At 50.8% G+C, this 20,626-nt stretch overlaps 1 long non-coding RNA gene across 1 annotated transcript in view; it reads right to left on the reverse strand.

The window, feature by feature from the left end:
* Positions 1-524: 524 nt before the first annotated feature.
* The window catches only part of LOC141258296 (uncharacterized), a 257,938-nt gene continuing 237,836 nt past the window's right edge, over positions 525-20,626 (reverse strand). Inside the window, exon 3 of the long non-coding RNA XR_012318273.1 lies at positions 525-1,080. This is a non-coding gene — a long non-coding RNA (uncharacterized lncRNA). The remainder of the gene's footprint in view (positions 1,081-20,626) is intronic.

Below are 20,626 nucleotides of genomic sequence, written 5' to 3' on the forward strand. Positions count from 1 at the left end.
GAAAAACAAGAGCCAGACTGATAACAATAGTCATCGTTAAGACATTGAGATGAATGATATCTACAAGAATGGACGTGGTTTAATGAGGAGAGCTCATATGGTGTCTACTGGGAGCTCGCAGACAGGATCTCTTTGTAGGTTTGTTGAGAGATCTATTGATCTAAGGTTTCACTTAAACACCAGAGATAATGAATTTTTAAGGGCAAATGGCTGCTCTTTGGTGTCACCTGTCCAGAGCTGTGAAGTTCAGGACCTTTGGCTTTTTTTTTTCTTGACCATGGACCTGAGCAGATCTTGGCAAAGTAGTAATTTCAATGGCTTGTCTACTTTGGATATCCCTATTCTTAGTGGTGGAAAAACTGGGAAGCGAGTGTTCAGTTCTTCAGCAGTGCCTCTGCAGGAGAAAGCAATAATTACACAATTTTCATTGACATGTAATTTTTTATTTATTTTACTCACTTACATAGCACCATTAATTCCACAGTACTTTACAGACATTATCAGACATGATCGGCACTGTCCCCATTGGGGCTCACAATGTAGATTCCCTATCAGTATGTCTTTGAAGTGTGGGAAAAAAACTGAGAACCCGGAGGAAACCCCCGCAAACACTTGGAGAACATACAAACTCTTGTAATGGACTGTAAATGTAATGCATGGATATACAAGGTGTTCCAGAATAAGAGAATCTCTTTTGTGGCCACTCTCTTCTCTGGGCAATAGTTATGGGTCCTCAATAGGACCCCTTATTCTATTAAATCATAGAATAATTGAAAGTTGAAATGGGTGAACAAAGGAATAAGGTCTAGATGATGGGGGTCTTCCCAGCGAGATAATCTTTTGGAAATATTGTAGTGTAAAAAACATTTTTATGTGTGTAGACAGCAAAGGACTTAAGGCTACTCGGATCAATGATCATACAAGATGCAGCGACGACACTGGAAGTCAATAGGAGAATAGCTGTGAGCAAATCAACAATGAAGTCTCCAGACAAGGTTTTCAAATTGAGGAACATTTCACCTTCAATGAAGACATGTTTCATACATAATTTGGTCTTTTCTGGTCATACGGATGCAAAACCTGGATGATAAAGAAACAAGATAGAAGAATTGACGCCTTCGAAATGTGGTGCTGAGAATGATGTTATCAATTCTATGGACAGCAAGAAGAACAAACAAATCAACTTTGTAACAAATCAAGCCAGACATGTCACTCAAAGCAATGATCACCAAGCTATGACTTGTCTACTTTGTACACATCATACGAAGAGAGCAATCACTGGAGAAGGACATCATGGTCAGAAGAATAGAAAGAACCAGGCGAAGAGGAAGTAACTTGATACTATCAAGATACAGTAACGGCGGAGAAGACCCTGGTGGACCTATCTAGGCTTGCACAAGATTGATCTTCCTATAGATTGTTCATCCATGAAGTCGCCATGGATCGAGATCGAGCCTAAGACTGTTATATCTCAGTAAGTGATGGTATATTGCTAGGACTATCACTTAATTAAGCATCCGACTGTTCCTGGCCACCCACTCGAATAATGTTCAGTAAGTAAATGGGGTCATGTTGCAGGCAACCGGGAGTTCTGCTGCGCAGGGAAAAAATGGGAAATGGACACAGTACTACACCAAAAGTGTGGCCCCTTCATGCTCAGGATCACTGAGGATTCTTAAAATAGGAGACTCAGCTATCATTAAAGGGGTATTCTTGAGTTTGGAAGTTATTCCCTATTCTAGGGATTGAGGATAACTTTCCGAATGCTTGGGATCCAACTGTTGGGACCCCCACTGATCCCAAAAACTGGGTCTGTGAATGGACCTCTGGCCAATCATGTGCACTGCCACTCTATTTATTAATGATGGGAATGCCAGAGATAGCAGGGTGCTGCTTTCGGCTGGTCTTCGGCACTCCCATAAGAAAGAATGGTGCAGCAGACCTCTCCCTTCACACGTGACTCTTCAGATATTCCGATGCTCAGAATTGGTGGGGGTCTTGGCGGCCTGACCCCCAGTTATCAGGAACTTTTCCCCTATCCCATGGATAACGCCCAAACTTGAGAATACCCTTTTAAGTGATGACATATAGATGTGACATACCGTCTCTTACGAAGATCGCAATACCCCTGTAGATGTAGTGACCGACCTCCCTGATCTGTGCACTCTAATCCATGACTTTATTAGCTTGGGCACTATCTAGATTTATAATTGACCATGCGTGTTGTGTTTTGCTCTCGCGGGACACATTCACAAAACTACATGTAGTGATAGAACTAAAATCCATGTACCCGTCAGCAAATAAACAGGAGCACACATAAAAACCATTACAGCTAAGTAAACACTGAGAGAATTTTCTCATATGATCCCTTTCGGAAAGCGACAAATATAGACCTTCAAGTGCTGTAAATAGACCACGTTGGTTTTTTCTCAACATACTGTGTATCCCAGTGCGACTCTCACTTTATCACATTTGCTCAGGTACCGAGCACTTATTTAGATATTGAGTAATGAGATGATCCCAGTATTTCTCTAAAGTCAGTGGATTCTATAGATCCTGTTGGGCAGCAATTTCGGTCTTTACCAGTCCTCCTTATTACAACTGACAATTAATTTGACATCATATTTGCACCATGCTTAAACTTGTATTGCCTTTGCTAGCAGCTGCCTGACATTGAGTGTATATATCCTTCTTTTCCAAATTTTTCAAAATGAATTTCTTGGTTTGATATTTTTATGCATTAAACAATAAAGTTTGGGACCTACAAAAAAAATCACTTGTATTTATCAAGCATTTCCGCACACGTTTTGGGCATATCTGATAGTTTTTAGTACGGCAACATGTGCTAAATTCATGTACGGCATTCCACCATAGGAAATGTACCAGTTATACATTGCAGATGAGACATTGAGGAAGATTTACTGTACTAAATGTGCCAAAATTCTGCTGAAATTTGAACCCAAAACTTGCATACTGCACATGGTGTGCACCAGATTTATTAAAGAGTTGTTACTATCAATCTTCAGGGGCGCACTGCTCCCCTGCCTACTAGCTTTTTTCTCGCCTAGAAGCGGTTCCCTCCTGATTGAGCCTGATACTCTCCAATGCTACAATCAGGAGCAGTTTTCCATCTGCAGCATCAGAGGAGCACAATGGCCCATCTTCTCCATCCTGTCAGTCCTTAGAAATCGGACCTCACTGAGATGTCATCCGAGTGCAGTCCGACGGTTTTCCTTACTCATTGATTTGCAAAGAGGGAACCGAATATTAGATGCAAGGCGTGCATGCAGCGTTTTTTTTTCTTGGAATGGCTTTATCCGAAGAAAAATTTCCACATGTGCAAGACCCCACAGAATAACATTGATCTGAGTGTGATCCGATGTTTTGTTGAATTGCACTCGGACCGAAAATATGCTCGTCTGCACCTGCCCTTAACAGGAGCTTGTTAGCGCTGCTAAGCAATGAGCCGTAAGCAATAGAAATTGTAGGTTCATAGCCCAAGTAGAGACATATTATCCATATATGTAGGCTTATATCCCAGCAGTGGCATATCAAGTGGTAGTGTAGTACCCATCAGAAGGAGGTTACCTTGTTGTGGTTGATGGGCACACATGAATTGGCCAAATTATGCGCTAAAAACCTTTATTTTGTAAGTACATTTCATTAAATGACTAAACAGTCTAGATTCAATACTTTCAATGTACTCATGTATTTTGACCTCTTATGGGGTGCTGCTGCGTTTTTTGTTTCTTTTGCATTAAGCAATAGAAACATAAATCTTTCTGTTCTTTAGAATTGAGAACTTTTTATTAACATTTTGCAATTTTAACCATTTATGATGACATGAGACAACCCTTTTAATTCAAACCCTTTTTTTTAGCGAACTCGAAAATGGATGCTACCTGAATGAATAATGAAAGGGCATGGCTTTTGTGAAGAAGGGGTTTGGTTTATCACAAAAAGCAATGGCTTAAATGTTATAGAATGCACCAAAATGTTGGCATAAAATATTGGTACAAAGTTAGCCCGCCAACAGATGGGGTAAACTGGCATACATTCAGACTGTTTGGTCTAAATTTACTTCCTTAACATTAGCCAGAATTAGTAAACCTGCGCCATTGTGTCTGATCACCTCACGAGATAAATCACTTGTATACTCCATATTATTCATGTTTTGCACTTTTGGCATAGTTTTTGGCACAAGTTATTGGTGAATGATCCCCAGCCTTGAGGTGGTGTAAAGAAACAAATGTGCATCAGCCATCAAAAGTGACTTCCAAGTCTGCCCAGTTGCACCAGATTAATTTTCCACCATTTTCACCAACTTTTAAGGTTCTGCACTTTCCACCATTATTGATAAATCTTCAGCAATTGAATAGACAAATGTTCTATTTTCCATCTTCTATAGGCAGCGCAACTGCGGATCTGTAGGACGCTGACTTACATGTTTTGTCTAGAGCCATTTAGAAAGGGTTTCCTGTAGAAATGTGGTGTCTAAAGCTGGAAATACAGATGTAGAAGTATTTATAACCTTCGCCGTGACCTCTGGCTTTCCCTAGAATTGTATTTTTCCGGTGAAGTGCAACTCATTGCATTATCCTGCCGGTTTCTTACGTGGAATGACTCTGACTATGGATTGGAAGCCATAACAAAGAGCCGGATTGAAATCAGGTGTACGTGAGCTCCTGGGTGGCAGAGGGTTCACTGTCCACCTTTCCTTTGGCTTTAAAAGTGGAGAGAACATTTACCCAGATTACTAAAGGTAGTGTAAGCCCAATGGGCGCTGGCAACTTCCACCAACTGACACCGGCCCCACCATAGAGAATATTAAAGACAGAGCGACTCTACCTGCAAATTACCAGGGGTGCATATAGGCAAAGTGACACCAGACATCTGATTGCCACGCAGGTTTTAGTTTAAAAAGGTCATTATGATGAGTCAACCCTTTAAAGGGCACCTGTCAGTCCATTCATCCATTCAGCATGTATCTTAACCTGACTGCACGATTGCAGCCAGTTATGTTTTTTATCTAAAACAGTCCGTCTATAGAGATAGATGAGACTGGTCTGGTGCCTCCCCCGCACCGCTCTGGTTGATTGACAGCTCTCTTCCTATGTACACACATGCGGGGACATTTTAATGAAAAACATATCTGTCTGCAATCATGGCAGCCAGGCTGTGATATATGCTGCATGAATCAGTATGCTATAACGGACATCCGAGAAGACGGCTCTATGGGCCTTACAGTCCCCCTTCTATTGTAGTTATGGCCATATACATTGATTGCAGTTGTAAACAGGTATGCAGGTACAAAGGCGTAGAACACGCAGTGGTAACCAGAACCAAGGGATTATTTATTTACAACAAACAATTTAGATCATACATGTCATATCTGGCCGCAGGGTGGTTTTATTTGGCCCCCGAAACCAGAACTACCACCCCTATGTGGGGCCCATTATTCTGTATGGAGGACTAAGTGGGGCCCATTATACTGTATGGAGGACTATGTGGGGCTCATTATTCTGTATGGAGGACTATGTGGGGCCCATTATTCTGTATGGAAGACTATGTGGGGCCCATTATTTTGTATGGAGGACTATGTGGGGCCCATTATTCTGTATGGCGGACTATGTGGGGCTCATTATTCTGTATGGAGGACTATGTGGGGTCCATTATTCTGTATGGAGGACTATGTGGGGCTCATTCTGTATGAAAGAATATGTGGGGCCAATTATTCTGTATGGAGGACTATGTGGGGCCCATTATTCTGTATGGAGGACTTTGTGGGGCCCATTATACTATGTGACGTGACTATGTATCAACTCGGACCGACCAAGGTCGTACGGCGGCTCAATCGACTCCGTGACCAGGGAAGGACTGTGCAGAGGGACCAGGTGCTACTCTGGTGACCGACCTTGTATGAGAGCAGGTGACTCCCATGGGTCAGAAGGCAGGGACTGACCAGTACAGCAGATGAGCATGGCAGGCAGGCTGACGGGTGATCCGGGCAGAAGGACAGGCAGGCACGGCAGGTAAAAAGCAGGAGCCTCCAGGTAGGCTGGCTGGTAGGCACGGCAGGAAACAGGCAGGTGCTTCCAGGTAAGCAGGTGGACAGAGCCCATAGACAGACTGGCGGACTGGACTGTAGACAGACTGTCGGGCTGGAGAGTAGACAAGCAGGCGGACTGGACTTGTAGTCAGGCTGGTGGACTGGACTTGTAGTCAGGCTGGCGGGCTGGACTTGTAGTCAGGCTGGCGGACTGGACTTGTAGTCTGGCTGGCAGGCTGGACTTGAAGTCTGGCTGGCGGGCTGGACTTGTAGTCTGGCTGGCGGGCTGGACTGGTAGTCAGGCTAGCAGCAAGACCTGAGGGCTGAAGCAGAGTATCACACACAAAGCTACAACCTTGCACGGGCACCTCCATATTGGAGGAGGTGCCTTTTATAGGGGAAGTCCTCCGGCCATTGGCCGAGGACTTTTTAGGACGGCGCACGTGGCCCCTTTAAGAGGGAGGGAGCGCACGCGCGCCCTAAGCACAGAGCCAGGAAAGCTGCGTGCACCAGCAGCAGCTGCAGGGAGGCCAGAAGATGCCGGAGCAGGACTGCGGCCGGTAAGGGGGATGGCATCTCTGCCAGGCAGGAGGCAGAGACGCCGATGCTACAGTACCCCCCCTTTACGCCCCCTCTTTTTCAGGCCAGGAAGAAATTTTTTAAGTAGAAGAGGGGCATGGATGTTCTCCCTGGGTTCCCAAGTTCTCTCCTCTGGGCCAAACCCCTTCCAATCCACCAGAAAAAAGGCTTTTCCTCTTACCCTCTTGGTGGCCAGAATGTTCTCTACCTCATAGACAACCTCAGCGGAGACCGGAGCTGGGGAGGTACCTGGATTGTCGGAAAAAGAATGAGACGAACATGTTTGGAGGAGAGCCAAACCTTGTCTCCCGGACGGAATTGAGGTGGATCCAGACGTCTCTTATCAGCATGCTTCTTCATCCGCTCGGAGGGCTGAAGAAGTGCGGATCTAGTGTCCTCCCAAATAGTGGAAAATTCGCTAACCAGAGACTCCATGGCCGGGTTGTCCACAGAAGCGGAAATGGGAAACGGAATCCGGGGATGTTGACCGTAGACCACAAAGAACGGGGACTTGGAAGAAGATTCGCTCTCATGGTTGTTGTAGGAGAACTCGGCCCATGGTAGGAGCTCCACCAAATCGGTATGGTGCCGGAGGTAGCTGGTAAGGATCTGGTTGATACGTTCCACTTGACCATTGGACTGCGGATGGAAAGCAGAGGAGAAATCCAGGGTGACATCCAGCAGCTTACATGTAGCTCTCCAGAAGCGCGAAGTGAACAGGACCCCTCGATCAGACACAATGTGGAGGGGTAGGCCGTGGAGACGAAAGATGTGATGGATGAAGTCCTTAGCCAGCACAGATGCACACGGGAGACCAGGCAGAGGGATGAAGTGGGCCATTTTAGAAAAGCGGTCAGCGACCACCCAAATGATCGTACAACCGGCAGAAACAGGGAGATCCGTAATAAAATCCATACCAATGTGTTGCCACGGGGCAGCAGGTACAGGAAGAGGCAGGAGACGGCCGGCAGGAAGATGTCTGGGAACCTTATTGCGGGCACAGGACGAACAGGCCGTGACTAAGTCTACCGCATCCTGGCGCAGAGTAGGCCACCAGTAATGCCGGGAAATGAGCAGGAAGGTCTTCTTCTGGCCAGCATGGCCGGCTAGTTTGGATGAATGACCCCAGTGAAGAACCTTCTTACGATCCGGAACCGCTACAAACGTCTTACCGGGTGGGAGACGAGACAGATCCATGGGGGCCACATTCATCACTTTGGAGGGATCGATGATATGCATAGGCTCCTCCTCTTGATCGGAAGACAGGAAGGATCGGGACAAGGCATCTGCTTTAACATTCCTGTCCGCCGGGGGGTGATGTAGGGTAAAGTTGATGCGAGCGAAGAACAAAGACCACCGGGCCTGACGCGGATTGAGTCTTTGGGCGTTCTGAAGATAAGCTAAGTTTTTGTGGTCAGTATAGATGACCACCGGGTGCAGAGTCCCCTCGAGCAGGTAACGCCACTCCTCCAGCGCCAATTTAATGGCTAGCAGTTTTTGGTCTCCTATGGAGTAGTTGCGCTCAGACGAGGAGAAGAGCTTGGAGAAGAAGCCGCAGGTTACCATTCTCCCGGATGGAGATTTCTGGGTGAGCACCGCTCCGGCTCCGGAAGAGGAAGCATCAACCTCCAGAAAGAACTGTTTGTTGTTATCCTGGTGGTGCAGCACAGGGGCAGAAGAGAAGGCTTGTTTTAAGGAGAGGAAGGCCTCCTTCGCTTCGGACGACCATTCCTTAGGATTAGCTCCCTTTCGGGTGAGCGCAGAGATGGGAGCAGTCCGGGAAGAGAAATGTGGGACGAAGAGACGGTAATAGTTGGCGAAGCCCAGGAATCGCTGAATCGCCTTCAACCCCTCCGGACGAGGCCACTTTAAGACGGCAGAGACCTTCTCAGGGTCTATCCGTAGACCTGTCTTAGAGATAATATAGCCCAGGAACGGAAGAGAGGACTGCTCGAAGAGGCACTTCTCAAATTTTGCATACAGGTGATTCTGCCTGAGCCTAAGCAGGACCTGACGAACATCCCTCCGGTCTGAGGGAAGATCCGGAGAGAAGACCAAGATGTCGTCCAGGTACACCACCACGCAAGAATATAAGAGGTCACGGAAGATGTCATTAACTAATTCTTGGAAGACGACGGGAGCATTACAGAGACCGAAGGGCATCACACGGTATTTATAGTGACAGTCCCGGGTATTGAATGCCTTCTTTCACTCGTCTCCTTGGCGGATCCGGACCAAGTTATACGCCCCCCGAAGATTGAGCTTGGTGAAGATCTTCGCGCCTTTAAGGCGGTCGAACAGCTCACAGATGAGCGGCAGGGGGTATTTGTTTTTGACCGTTTTTGGTTGAGTCCTCTATAATCGATACAAGGACATAGTGAACCGTCTTTCTTTTTAATGAAAAAGAATCCTGCTCCAGCCGGGGAGGAAGATTTCCGGATGAATCCCCTAGCCAGATTTTCTTCGATGTACTCCAACATGGCCCGGGTTTCGGCCAACGACAACGGGTAAATACGCCCACGGGGTGGAGTGGCACCGGGTATCAGGTCGATAGGGCAATCATATGGCCTATGAGGTGGCAGAGTCTCTGCCTCCTTCTTGTCAAAGACATCAGCATAGGACCAGTAGGGTGCCGGTAGACCGGGTAAATTAGTCGGAGTAGATGGAGGTCGAGCCAGGCGAACCGGAACCAGGCAGGTCTCATGGCAATCCTGCCCCCAACGGAGCACCTCACCGGATTGCCAATTCAGAACGGGTTCATGTTTCTGTAGCCAGGGTAGGGCTAGCAAAAGGGGGTGAGAGAGTCCGGAAAGCCCATGGAAGGAAATCCTCTCTGAGTGCAGCATTCCCACCTGCAGGGTTACGGGCTCTGTGACGAGCAAGATGGTCACCGGAAGGAGTCTTCCATCCACGGAAGCGACTGCCAATGGTTCAGCCGGAGGTTTGGTAGGAATCTGATACTTCTCTACAAGGAACTGGGATATGAGATTCCCAGCGGCTCCGGAATCCAGATGTGCGGTTTCAACGATGCGGTTCTCAACGGAGAGGATTTACTTTTGCCTAGGATGACCTCTCCGAGCGGTCCTAGACACTGGAGTTTCCCGGCTTCACTGGGCAGGAACGAATCAGGTGCTCCTTACTACCACAGTAGAAACAGCTCCCCTCGGCTCGGCATATCTCTTGGCGAGATCTGACCATCTTGGTCTGGTCAATCTGCATAGGTTCGGGCGAGCGTGCACGGGGAGTTGCAGGTTGGGAAGCCGGTTTCTGGAAAACAGGAGCGAGACGAGGAAATCTTCTGTCCCGGGTAGACTCCTTAGCACGTTCTAGGAAACGGATGTCAATCCGGGTAGCTAGTGACACCAGGTCATCCAGGGTGGTAGGAATGTCCCGGCCGGCTAACTCGTCCTTAATCCGACTGGAAAGACCCTCCCAGAAGGTGGACACCAGGGCCTCATTGCCCCAGGCAAGCTCAGAAGCGAGGGTACGGAACTGTATGGCATACTGGCCCACGGTGAGACTCCCTTGGCGGAGACGGAGCAATGAGGAGGCAGTGGAAATCCTTCGTCCGGGCTTGTCAAAGACCCTCCGGAAAGTAGTAAGGAAAGCCGGAAGATCGGACACCAGGGGATCCCCTCTCTCCCATAGGGGGTTTAGCCATGCCAATGCTTCCCCGGTGAGGTGAGACTTGATGAACGCCACCTTGGCCCGGTCGGAGGGAAACTGATGTGCCGGAAGTTCAAAGTGCAACGTGCACTGATTCAGAAAGCCCCGACATAGGACGGGGTCACCTCCAAAACGAGGACGCGCGGAAAGCCGGGTTCCAAGGCTGGATGCCGTGGTATTGGTAGGCAGCGGCACTGCCGGAGCGGGTGTCGCCCGACTTGAGGCGGACACAGGTGGAACAGACAGCGTGTCCAGGCGAGAGTTGACAGACCGCAGGTAAGTCAGGATGGTTTCCTGTTGGGATCTCTGACGAGAAACCTCCTGGTACAGGTCAGCAAGCGAAGGGGCCTGGGGGCCACCGGGTTCCATGGCCCGTGTAAACTGTTACGGATCCGGGTGGTGGAACCTCTGTGCTGCGGTGCAAGGAGGGACCAGAGGGGCGTGACTAGGTATCAACTCGGACCGACCTAGGTCGTACGGCGGCTCAATCAACTCCGTGACCAGGGAAGGACCGAGCAGAGGGATCAGGTGCTACTCTGGGGACCGACCTTGTATGACAGCAGGTGACTCCCACGGGTCAGAAGGCAGGGACTGACCAGTACAGCAGATGAGCAAGGCAGGCAGGCTGACGGATGATCCAGGCAGACGGACAGGCAGGCACGGCAGGTAACAGGCAGGAGCCTCCAGGTAGGCTGGCTGGTAGGCACGGCAGGTAACAGGCAGGTGCTTCCAGGTAAGCAGGTGGACAGAGCCCATAGACAGACTGGCGGACTGGACTTTAGACAGACTGTCAGGCTGGAGAGTAGACAAGCAGGCGGACTGGACTTGTAGTCAGGCTGGCGGACTGGTCTTGTAGTCAGGCTGGCGGGCTGGACTTGTAGTCAGGCTGGGGGGCTGGACTTGTAGTCAGGCTGGCGGGCTGGACTTGTAGTCAGGCTGGCGGGCTGGACTTGTAGTCAGGCTGGCGGGCTGGACTTGTAGTCAGGCTTTCGGGCTGGACTTGTTGTCAGGCTAGCAGCGGGACCTGAGGGCTGAAGCAGAGTATCACACACAAAGCTACAACCTTGCAAGGGCACCTCCATATTGGAGGAGGTGCATTTTATAGGGGAAGTCCTCCGGCCATTGGCCGGGGACTTTTTAGGATGGCGCGCGCAGCCCCTTTAAGAGGGAGGGAGCACGCACGCCCTAAGCACAGAGCCGGGGAAGCTGCGTGCACCAGCAGCAGCTGCAGGGAGGCCAGAAAACGCCGGAGCAGGACCGCGGCGGTAAAGGGGATGGCGTCTCTGTCAGGCAGGAGGCAGAGACGCCGATGCTACAGTGGGGCCCATCATACTGTATGGAGGACTATGTGGGGCCCATTGTTATGTGTGGGGCACTATGTGAGGCCCATTATTCTGTATGGAGGACGATGTGGGGCCATTATACTGTATAGAGGAATATGTGGGGCCCATTATTCTGTATGGAGGACTATGTGGGGCCCATTATACTGTATGGAGGACTATGTGGGGCCCATTAAACTGTATGGAGGACTATGTGGGGCCCATTATTCTGTATGGAGGACTATGTGGGGCCCATTATTCTGTATGGAGGACTATGTGGGGCCCATTATACTGTATGGAGGACTATGTGGGGCCCATTGTTATGTATGGGGCACTATGTGAGGCCCATCATTCTGTATGGAGGACTATGTGGGGCCCATTATACTGTATGGAGGACTATGTGGGGCCCATTATACTGTATGGAGGACTATGTGGGGCCCATTATACTGTATGGAGGACTATGTGGGGCCCATTATTCTGTATGGAGGACTTTGTGGGGCCCATTATACTGTATGGAGGACTATGTGGGGTCCATTGTTATGTATGGGGCACTATGTGAGGCCCATCATTCTGTATGGAGGACTATGTGGGGCCCATTATACTGTATGGAGCACTATGTGGGGCCCATTATACTGTATGGAGCACTATGTGGGGCCCATTATACTGTATGGAGGACTATACACACAAACACAAGAACACAGTAAAACAAACGTATAAAATACTGTGTTGTAATAATATAACAGTAAACATCAAGTGCTAGTAAAAAGATGATAAAAAACAGGGTATTTAATTGACACGTTTTTTGCAAAAAATGTATACTAAGCCGCTGTACCAACGTCAAGGTAACCCACATGTACTATGAGGGGCCCATTGTTATGTATGGGTCACTATGTGAGGCCCATTATTCTGTATGGAGGACTATGTGGGGCCATTATTCTGTATCGAGGACTATGTGAGGCCCATTATTCTGTATGGAGGACTGTGTGGGGCCCATTATACTGTATGGAGGACTGTGTGGGGCCTATAATACTGTATAGAGGACTATGTGCGGTCCATAATTCTGTATGGAGGACTATGTGGGGCCCCTTATACTGTATACTGGTTGGCCCGCGACTTTGTCCAAATTTTTCATTTTGGCCCTCTGTGTGTTTGAGTTTGGCATCTCTGATTTAGATGAACAGAAATGAAATGTCTAAAGGTTTAGTGATTTACCAGAAATGTTAAACTAGTTCACAATACTGTTTTTTTTTATTCTAGGTATATAAACAGTATTTTTGTTTGACAACATATTTTGTTAACTAATATAACAAACGATATTTCTACTGGTACCTTAGCCCTTGGTATGTCAAAGTCCGTGTGGTAGTCATCACCGTCGTCGCCTAAACACTAAGTCTGTTGTGGCAGTTACTGTAACAGGCCTCAACGGGAGTCGGCTCTATTTCTCCATTAGGCCGCAAGTCTATTGCCGGAGTGTTACGGATCCGGGTGGTGGAACCTCTGTGCTGCGGTGCAAGGAGGGACCAGAGGGGCGTAACTAGGTATCAACTCGGACTGACCAAGGTCGCACGGTGGCTCAATCGACTCCATGAACCAGGGAAGGACCGAGCAGAGGGACCAGGTGCTACTCTGGACCAGTCCTTGTATGAGAGCAGGTGACTCCCATGGGTCAGAAGGAAGGGACTGACCGGTATAGCAGATGAGCACGGCAGGCAGGCTGACAGGTGATCCGGGAAGATGGACTAGCAGACACCACAGGTAACTGGCAGGAGCCTCCAGGTAGGCTGGCTGGTAGGCACGGCAGGTAACTGGTACGTTCTCCGGGTAGGCAGACAAGCCTGGCCCATAGACAGACTGGCAGGTTAGGACCATAGGCAGACCGTCGGGCTGGAGAGTGTACTAGGCAGGCGAACACACGTAGTCAGGCTGACGGACTGGACTGGTAGTCAGGCTGGCGGACTGGACTGGTAGTCAGGCTGGCGGACTGGACTGGTAGTCAGGCTGGCGGACTGGACTGGTAGTCAGGCTGGCGGACTGGACTGGTAGTCAGGCTGGCAGACTGGTAGTCAGGCTGGCGGACTGGACTGGTAGTTAGGCTAGCAGCGGGACCTGAGGGCTGAAGCAGAGTTTAGAACACAGAGCTACGACCATGCACAGGCACCTCCATTTTGGAGGAGGTGCCTTTTATATGAGAGGTCCTCCGGCCATTGGTCGGGGACTCCTTAGGACAGCGCGCGCGGCCCCCTTAAGAGGGAGGGAGCGCGTGCGCCCTAAGCTCAGTCCTCGGGAAGCTGCGCGCGCTGGCAGCAGCAGCAGGAGGGCCGGAGGAAGCTGGGCCCGGAGCGCGGCAGTAAGGGGGACGGCATCTCTGCCTGTTAGGGGGCAGAGACGCCGATGCTATGTAATAGTGGGGAAGGGCGTAGCCTTCCCTTGGTACTGAGATAGTTAAAGGAAGTGTTCCTAAAGTCAGACCTCTCTGAACTGTTGGTAGACCAAGCTAAGGGGTTAGCTTTAGTGGTCCAGTCAGTAGAGTAGAGGGGGAACTTAGTGCCCGGATCAAGCCTTGAGTGATATAGAGCTTGTTCCTGGCATAATTCATTGTGGGCTGCAGTACCTGTAAACAGCCACAAGATGCCACTGTCCTGGGTGCCGATGTCAGGTTGAGTCTGCTAGCAGGGTTACAGGCAGTGATGAGTTAATGCTGTGTGATGACAGCTCACAGGGGGTGGGCACATTGGCAAAAAGCCTCGGTTTTAGTGTCCAGAGGCCATTAAGAGACAGTACGGGGAATCGTGCGGGCATCCTGACTATAGTGGCTGTTAGGGTAGACGGGAGCTCTACACCCTCAGACAGTGGGATCACTACTGTGCAAGTCTCCTCACGCAAGAGCAAGAGTCCTGTTAGCTGGTCGGAGAAACTCATCAGAGGTAGTGAGGACCCGAGGCACTTCTAGTCTGCAGGAAGCAGAAGAAGATAAATAGGACTCCAGGCTAGGACGTGGGGGAGATATTTGATCCAGGTCACTGTTAATGTTACAGAAGAGTCTCGTGGACTAGAGATAGAGTCACAGAGATGCTTCACTTAAAGAGGGAACCAGGGCTGAAGATGTTGCCAGTGCCTGTGAGAGAGATGATAGCCTGTCGGGCCTTATCCATTATATCTGCCTGTAAATACTGTAAATATTCCTCTTCCCCAAGTAAAGTTCAAGTTCTGGTTAAGAACCTCGTGTCCTCTGAATTTATTGCTGCCCTGGTCCCAGAAGAGAAACGCCTGGAGACAGCCGCGATAGGATGGCTTGAAGTAAGTGAAGAGCACCACATACACAGCCACACTGCAGAGGGAGGACACTTATTGTCTGTAGGGTGCCATAGCGAGTGGGGACTACAGCTCGCCCACGACTACCTCGCTGGGGCACCTTACAGCTACACGGAGTACAATGATGAGTCACATCACCCACGTGTCGTTCCGGCTGCCTCCATCTCCTAGAACACAGCCTGGGTCCTCTCTGTATCATCGCTAAGGTCTCCGGGTTTCAGTTCACTGGGTCGTCCGAATCTTCAACCGCTCACTCGATTGTCCATATCCTTTAAGAAGGCCTCCTGCCTTTAACCGGTCACAAGATTGTCCGTTCCTTTAAGTAGGCTTTCTGCCTTTTACCGGGCTTCTTCTTAGTCTGGGCCAGAGATCTCGTCCTGTTGTTCTCAACTCTCTTGGATGTGGCTGTAAGCCAGTTCAGCTAGCAGTGCCTGTCTTACCTGACACAGGTCCAAGCGATGACTCCTCCTCTGTAGTGATGGGTTGTTCACGAACGAACTGAGGCAAACACTCCAGTGAGAGACACTGAATAGTGATGAGCTAGTGTGGCACCCCAGGGGTCTGGTTTCCACAGTAATAGCAGTATTACGTCTGTGAGCAGGTGGGAGGTCTCCTGGGCAGGAATCCTAAGCATGCCACACCTCCTGCCCAGTCCTGGGAGGGGAAGAACTTCCCCTACATAAACTGGGGCTGAGGCAGGGTTAGAGAGAGGAGTTCCAGACAGAGACGGAGTCTGGTCTGGAGTGGAGCAGCTATAGGGAAAGAGAGACATCAGGAGCTCTGTAGGACCAAGGAGAGGCGCCAGGGGCTGGAGCTGTGCAGAGCTCGCCCTGGGAGAAGGAACTAAAACCGGACACAGGAGTCCGAGGCTGTGGGGACTAAGATTTACCCAGCAGCAGAATCCATCCGGCAGGGGATTCCAGGTCCTCTGGCCATAAAAGCCCGGAGGCTCAGTCACAACGAAGGGACCAGCACCGCCATCCCGGAGCGGAGGCTAACAGGAGGCCCTAGGTCACCAGCCATACGGGTGAGCACCACACGGTATACCCAGGGACGTGGGCTACTTGTAACCGCCGAAAGCAGGGTAGCCAGGAAGGGTACAGACTAACGGGAAGGCCTACAACTCCACCTGGCCAGGGGAACTCCGGCTTACTCGCAGACTAACCAGGCCCCAACTACTAGCCAGTACTCCCGGGAGGGTCTGCCTTGTACCATCAGTAAAGACCCTGAACTGTACCTTCACGTCTCCGTGCTTTCTTGTCGCATCATCCGTACTGGGACAACCACACCATCACTCCCATCATCCCCGCACCTGCTGCCCTGAGGCTACACCTCTCCCGTTGGGGGTTATTTCATCTTCGCTGCATACACATAACATCAGCCTCAGCGGACTGTTTGGCAGCGGCGGTCTCGTACCGCAATCAACGGGTGGCGTAGTCATAACAACATTACAAATAAACTGCCGTCGGTTTGACCACCCCCGCCACTCGGAGACTACAACCCCCATCGGATCCGGCTCCGGGTATTCCCCCGCGCACACGTGCGCCGCACTACAGCACTGGCCCAGGGGGTGAGTCTACTTTGGCGTAGTCGGCAGGATTATGTGCCCGCAACCACCGGGTACTGCGTGCCTGAAAAAAGAGACTTTTATACTTACCTGTGGTGAAGTTTCCCGCCGTCCGGAGTCGTTTCCCGCCATCTGGAGCCGATTCCCGCCATCCGACGCCATCTTCTGCCTTCTTCCCGCCATCCGTGGAGTTTTCCCGCCATTGGACGCCATCTTGAGGGCGCCGCGCGGGAAGAAGAGGGGCGTGGACTCCGAAAGCCTGCGAGAACTGAAGCCCCGCCTCACGTCCGGACGTTGCGTATGGTCCTGGAAGGAGCCCAGCAGACGCCGACGTCACAGGAGCGCGACGGAAGGTCCTCAACCCTGACGATCCACTGCGGAGCCGCGGCCTACGGAAGAGGATCATCGCAAGGTAGGCCACGGTCCACTAGGGGGGAGGAGGATGTCGGATACGGAGGAGAGCTTCACTGCCACAGCCACCGCCAGCGCCACCGCTGCTGCGGTCATGCCTTTCACCATGCCCTATATCCCGGGGGCAGCCTGGCTACCCCAGTACTCAGGGGAGTCACATACCCTAAATGACTTCAGAGAAAGGCTGGATAGCCTCTTCCAGGTGTATCCCCTCACGGAGGCGCAAAAAGTGAGCATCCTGGTGGCCCAATTAATCGGGGCAGCCCAAAGGGAGGTAAAGTCCTGGCCCCCTGGGAGGAAGAGGACTGTCAGAGACATACTAACCCGGCTGAAAGACACATTTGACACCCGCACCTCAGCCGAAATAAAACTAAGATTTTATGGGTGCAAACAACGGGCACATGAGAGTATAAGAGACTATGCTCTAAACCTACAAGAGGCCCTGAGAGCCATTAAGCAGGCAGACCCTGACAGCGTGGGAAATGAAGATAAGCTGTTAACTGAACAATTCATTGAGGGTCTACTGTGCAATGCCTACCGAGCCCAGTTGCGGGCAATGGCCTTACAGGACCCTGACCTGGACTTTGCACAGTTCAAGGACAGAGCCATCCGGGTGCTCCGAGAACCGGCACCAGGTGGCGCTGTGACCCACAGGTGCCCTGCTATCACTTATCACCAGGAGACGGCGCCCTTGTCTGCAGGGCCTGTGGGAGCTGATGCGCAGGCTTTAAACAATGACCCAGCTACAGACCTGCACCATCAGGTCCAAGAGCTAACTAAAAGCGTTGCCGCGCTAACCCGAACTGTGCAGTCTTTACAGGTTTCTACTGCAGGGAAGATCGAGCTGGCATCCGGACCGGAGGACATCCCGTGGCGCCGACCAAGGAGGACCCCACCGGCCAGAGGAAGACCCAGCGATCGATACAACGAGGACGGACGACCTATTTGCCGCCGCTGCAATCAACCCGGACATGTGGCAAGGTACTGTCATTTAAACGGGCACAACCTGGGGTAGAGGGCCAACCCCCAGGCATAAGACCATCAGGCCCATCAAACTGGCGTGATAAATACGTAGGGGGACGTCCAATCTTGCCTGTGGTACTGGATGGCATTCCTATGAGTGCCCTACTAGACACTGGGTCACAGGTCACCACCATCCCGTACGTGCTCTTCAAGCAGTACTGGAATGATTCGGACATAACCCGCTACCCAGATGACGACCTGAGTATCATCGCCAGCAATGGTCAGCCCGTGCCGCAGGTGGGATTCAAAAAGTTGACCATTAAGATCGGTAAAGTCGAACTGGCGGCACAAGGACTGATAATAGTGGACACAGACCGTCATGAGAGTCACCCTAGAATCACCCTGGGAACCAATGTAATTGAAAATTGTGTTGCAGAGGTGATTCTCATTTTACAGCAGGTGGCCAAGAACGCCAGTTCCGGCCAGCAGCGTGTGCTCCAAAAAGAGATCCGGGCACTGATGAAGCGGCAACAGGTGGAACTATCTGGTGGTGAGATAGGTAGCGTGAGAATGTGTGACCCGTTCCCTATTGCCATGCCCCCAAAAAGTGAGATGATGATTTGGTGCCGGGCAGCTATTGGTCTAAGAGGTAGAGACTACCAAGCAATGGTAGAACCCGTCTACTCAGACAGTAGGCCCACCATTTTGACAGCACGGGGGGTGGTCGATGTACGCCATGGGAGGGTGCCCGTTCGCATCATAAATATCGGTGAGAGAGAAGTACACCTGCCCCGGTATGCCACGCTAGCTAAATTGTTCACCATAAACCAGAATTCTGTACAGGCCGTGGAACCCTTGCCTCCATCTCAACCAGAGGAAGGTAACGGCTCTAAGAAACCAATGGAGGACTGGTGTCAGCAACTACATCTGGGTACTGACTCCACTCCCTCACACCAGAAACAAGGAGTCTATCGGGTGGTTCAAGAGTACGAGAGAGTGTTTAGTAAACACCCGTTAGACTTCGGGCGAGTAAAGGGGGTAGAACACCACATCCCCACGGGAGACCATCCTCCCATAAAGGAGAGATACCGACCCGTACCCCCTGCACACTACCAACACGCCAAGGGGATGCTTAGAGACATGAAGGAGGCTGGGGTAATCAGGGACAGCTGTAGCCCCTGGGCAGCTCCACTAGTCTTAGTGAAAAAGAAGGACAACACTATGAGAATGTGTGTAGACTACAGGAAGGTCAACCGTATCACACACAAAGATGCGTACCCGTTACCAAGGATAGAAGAGTCCTTAGCTGCATTAAAATCTGCTAACTTCTTCTCTACTTTGGATCTCACTAGCGGGTACTGGCAGGTTCCTGTAGCAGAGGCAGACCGGGAGAAGACCGCATTCACCACCCCGATGGGTCTCAGCGAATTTAACTGTATGCCGTTCGGGCTCTGCAACGCACCAGGAACCTTCCAACGGTTGATGGAATGCTGTCTGGGACACCGGAACTTCGAGACGGTCCTGTTATACCTGGACGATGCCATCGTCTATTCCAAGACCTACGAGGACCACCTGAAACACCTGGCAGAAGTGTTCGAAGCTCTGGCAAACTACGGCCTAAAGGTGAAACCCTCTAAGTGTCACCTCCTGAAACCAAAGGTGCAATACCTGGGACACGTGGTGAGTGCTGACGGAGTGGCTCCTGACCCTGATAAGATCACCGTAATTAAGGACTGGCCAAGACCCTCCAGCATAAAGGAAGTGCGGCAGTTCCTCGGGTTGGTAGGCTACTACCGAAGATTCATTCCCGGTTTCACCAAAATGGCAGCCCCTATGCAGGACCTCCTGATAGGTCAATCTCGGAAAGCCAAGAACCAGAAGCCGCCCTTCAGGTGGGAAAAGCTGGAAGAGGAGTCCTTCTGCCAGCTGAAGATGGCCCTCACGGGGGATGAAATCCTGGCATATCCAGACTACAGCCAGCCCTTTATCCTCCACACGGACGCAAGTAACATCGGGCTAGGAGCCGTGCTGTCCCAGATCCAGCAAGGAAAAGAACGGGTAATCGCTTACGCTAGCCGAAAGCTACGACCCACCGAGAGGAACCCTGAGAATTATAGCTCATTCAAGCTGGAGTTCCTGGCAGTAGTGTGGGCAGTGACCGAACGTTTTAAGCATTACCTTGCCTCCTCCAAATTCACCGTGTACACGGACAACAACCCGTTGACACACCTGGACACTGCAAGGCTCGGTGCCCTGGAACAGAGATGGATGGCCCGCCTGTCCAACTTTGAATTCACCATCAAATACCGGGCAGGACGCTCAAATGCCAACGCGGATGCCCTGTCTAGAATGCCGAACTTACCGGATGTAGGGGAAGATCCAGAAGATCTGGAAGAAGTTGAGCTCCCTGCGTTCCACCGTCATGGGATTACCCTGTATTCCCACCGTGTGAAGGACAGGCGCTCCGCGACGTTCAATCCCTTGCCCCACTACAACTGGGCGGAGACGCAAGACAGTGATCCCGCAGTCCGTCTGGTGAAGGAAATGCTGACCCAAGCCGATGCCAGTCTGGACCCAGACGCCCCAGAGGAGACTAAGCAACTGTGGAAGGAGAAAAGTAGGCTGTTCCTCTACAGGGAGAAGTTGTGCCGGAGAATGGTTAACTCTCGAACGCATGAGTTGACCTGGCAGGTAGTGGTCCCCAGACGAGACGCGGCTATGATTCTGGAGGCGTACCACAACGGAGCAGGACATTTCGGG

This window comes from Phyllobates terribilis, unplaced genomic scaffold (assembly GCF_046119375.1).
Source record: "Phyllobates terribilis strain yellow unplaced genomic scaffold, ASM4611937v1 Scaffold_3__8_contigs__length_932513732, whole genome shotgun sequence".
Classification (NCBI taxonomy): domain Eukaryota; kingdom Metazoa; phylum Chordata; class Amphibia; order Anura; family Dendrobatidae; genus Phyllobates; species Phyllobates terribilis.